This window comes from Monodelphis domestica, chromosome X, assembly GCF_027887165.1.
Source record: "Monodelphis domestica isolate mMonDom1 chromosome X, mMonDom1.pri, whole genome shotgun sequence".
Classification (NCBI taxonomy): Eukaryota; Metazoa; Chordata; class Mammalia; order Didelphimorphia; family Didelphidae; genus Monodelphis; species Monodelphis domestica.
Genome location: NC_077235.1, coordinates 56,622,483 through 56,626,004, shown reverse-complemented (window position 1 = coordinate 56,626,004; position 3,522 = coordinate 56,622,483). Strand labels below are relative to the sequence as shown.

The 3,522-nt window shown below is 41.5% G+C and overlaps 1 pseudogene; it reads right to left on the bottom strand.

Annotated features, from left to right (window-relative positions):
- Nucleotides 1–266: 266 nt before the first annotated feature.
- LOC100030229 (heat shock protein HSP 90-beta-like) lies at nt 267–2,498 on the bottom strand (annotated as a pseudogene).
- Between the last annotated feature and the right edge of the window lie 1,024 nt (nt 2,499–3,522).

Genomic DNA, 3,522 nt, shown 5'->3' with positions numbered 1-3,522 from the left:
CGGTTTTTTCTGTGTAAAAACAGCATTCTCTTTATTCTGCATACTTTAATTTCAGAACAAAATAAACAAACACCCCACAATACACAACATCCTACTCCCCTCATGGGGGGGGAGGGGTAACAGGGACACTGTAAGCCCTGCCCTAATACACTGGAAAACAGAAGGGGAAAAAAACACCACTAGACATTGGCAGATGGAGCCAGGCAGGACAGAGCCTCTACTGTTGCTGTGGGAAACATGGGAAACTATACAGAAGGTGGGGGTCTGATGCAGAGGTTTCTTTAATACACCTCCTCCAAGAGGGATGCATCTTCATTGCCTTCAAATGGGGGAATCTCATCAGGAACAGCAGCACTGGGCTCCTCTGCTGTCAACTCATCCTCATCAATACCAAGACCTAGCTTAATCATGCAATAAATTCGGTTTGAGTGAGTTTGGGGATCTTCAAGGGAGAAACCTGAAGACAACAGGGCTGTCTCAAAAAGCAGCACCACCAGATCTTTCACAGCCTTGTCATTCTTGTCAGCCTCAGCCTTCTGCCTGAGAGTCTCCACAATGGGATGATCTGGGTTTATCTCCAAGTGATTCTTGGCCATCATGTAACCCATTGTGGAGTTGTCTCTCAATGCCTGTGCCTTCATGAAGCATTCCATGTTGGCTCTCCAACCATATGTGCTAGTCACGATGCAACAGGGTAAAGACACCAGTCGATTAGAGATTGTCACTTTCTCAACCTTCTTATCCAGAATTTACTTCATTAGCTTGCACAAGTTTTCAAATTTTGCCTTGCTTTCCTCCATTTTTTTCTTCTCTTCTTCATCCTCTCGAAGTTCTAACCCTTAGTAACAGAGACAAGGGTCTTCCCATCAAACTCCTTTAGGTGCTGCACACAGTACTCATCAATGGGCTCTGTCATGTATACTACTTCAAAACCATGTTTCCGTACCCATTCAACAAAAGCAGAGTTGGCCACCTGTTCCTTGCTCTCACCAGTGATATAATAGATGCATTTCTGGGATTCCTTCATTCTGGACACATATTCAGACAAAGAAGTCATCTCATCTACTGAATGAGATGTGTGATAATGCAATAGTTTAGATAAACGGCGCCTGTTGGTAGAGTTCTCATGGATTCCAAGCTTGAGGTTTTTTGAGAAGGCCTCATGGAACTTTTTGTAATTCTCTTTATCTTCTGCCAGTTCAGAGAAGAGCTCTGGGCACTTCTTGACAATATTCTTACAGATGACCTTCAGGATTTTGCTCTGCTGCAGCATCTCTCTTAAAATGTTGAGGGGCAGATCCTCAGAATCTACCACACCTCGGATAAAATTAAGATACTCAGGAATAAGCTCATCACAACTGTCCATGATAAAGACATGTCGCACATACAGTTTAAGGTTGTTCTTCTTTTTGTTTTTAAAGAGATCAAAGGGGGCATGGTGAGGGATGAAGAGCAGAACTCTGAATTCCAGCTGACCTTCCATAGAGAAATGCTTTACTGCCAAGTGATCTTCCCAATCATTGGTGAGACTCTTATAAAATTCGCCATACTCCTGAGGACTTGGCTGATATCATCAGGGTTCCGTGTCCAGATGGGTTAGGTCTTGTACAGCTCTTCCTGATCAATTTATTTCTCCTTGATCTTCTTTGTTTTCTTCTTCTTATCCTTGCCTTCATCTTCTTCATCAGATCCTACATCTTCAATCTTGGGTTTCTCTTCATCTTAAGCTGGCTTGTCTTTTTCTTTCTCTTTGTCATCCTCTGTCTCACCATCATCACTGATTTCCTTCTCTCATTCCTTCTCCAAATAAAGTGTGATGGGATAGCCAATAAACTGTGAATGCTTCTTAACAACCTCCTTGACATGCTTCTCTTCAAGATACTCTGCTTGGTCTTCTTTCAGATGTAAGATCACCTTGGTATCCCTGCCAATAGGCTCACCATGATCAGCACAGGCTGTGAAAGAGTCACTAGCAGAAGACTCCCAGGCATATTGTTCATCATCATTGTGCTTAGTGATCACAACAACATTCTCCGCTACTAGGTAAGCAGAATAGAAATCCACACCAAACTGACCAATCATAGCGATATCAGCTCCAGCCTGCAAAGCCTCCGTAAAAGCCTTGGTACCAGACTTGGCAATAGTCCCCAAGTTATTAACCAAATGAGCTATTATAATGCAATGCCAGTATCCACCAAAGTAAGGGTCCTCTCCTGAGAATTGGAGATGATGTCAATCTTCAGCTCTTTTCCGCTGTCCAATTTGGAAGCATCTGTCAGACTCTCATAGCAGATCTTGTTCAAAGCATCAGAGGCATTGGATATGATTTCACAAAGGAAGACTTCCTTATTGAAATAAAAGGTGTTGATAATCAAGGACATAAGTTGGGCAATCTCTGCGTGGAAGGCAAAGGTCTCCACCTCCTCCTCTCCATGCTGTACTTCCTCAGGCATCTTGAGGGGTTGAGGCTAAGAAGGCCATTACAGAGAAATGCTGAGTCCAGCAGCAATAAAGACATAGGAGCTTGAAGAGCTTAGCACTTGCATTAATTCTTTATTGGAATGTGGAGAGCATTTTTCATCTTAAAGCCCTTCAGAATTATCTAGGATATTACTTATTTGCATTTTCAAAAATTAGAAGAAGAACTAACACATAAACTCATCTTAAACTTAACATGCACCCTAAAATGAACTCATAATCCTTTCCCCCCAAATGCAACCTTTTTCCTAGTTTCCCCATTACTTTAGAGAGTACCACCATTCTCCTCGTCCCCTGGCTTGGCAACCTCAATGTCATTCTTTCATTCTCTTTCACAAAGACCCCATCTAATCAATTGTCAAATCCTACCAATTATACCTTCACATCATCTTTTATACATGCCCGTTTCTCTCTTTTGATATTGACACCACCATGATGCAAGCCTTTGTTATACACCTGGACTATTGCAATGGCCCTGCTGGTTCATCTCCCTCACTCAAGTTTCTTCCCACTAGAAGTTATGCATCTTTCAAAGTAATCTTCTTAAATCCTAGATCTGACCATACACACCTCCCCTCATTTAATACACCCCCATAGCTTCTTCTTACTTCCAAGGTCAAATTTAAAATCCTATTTGTCTTTTAAAGCCTTATCAGGACCCTGGTCATATTTCCAGTCTTCTTACACCTCTCCAAGTACCTTGTATAATCTTTTCTGTGTCGTCTGCAATTCTCTGGTACTATTCTCCTTGATATTTATTCCACAAGATACTCCATCTCTGATTAGTATTTTCACTGGCTGTCCCTTGATCATGAAACACTCTCCCCTCCTTATCTATACCTCATTTCTTGGACTTCCTTCAAGACTGTCAAAAATCCCATCTTTTCCAAAAAGCATTTCTAAGAACTCTTTAATCTTAGCACCTTCCCTCCCTTTTATCTTTTTTTGCTCATATTTGTTTGCAAGTTATCTTATCCATTATACTGTAAATTCCTTGAGAGAAGGCAGTTTTTTCATATTTCTATCTTCAGCACTAATAGTCAC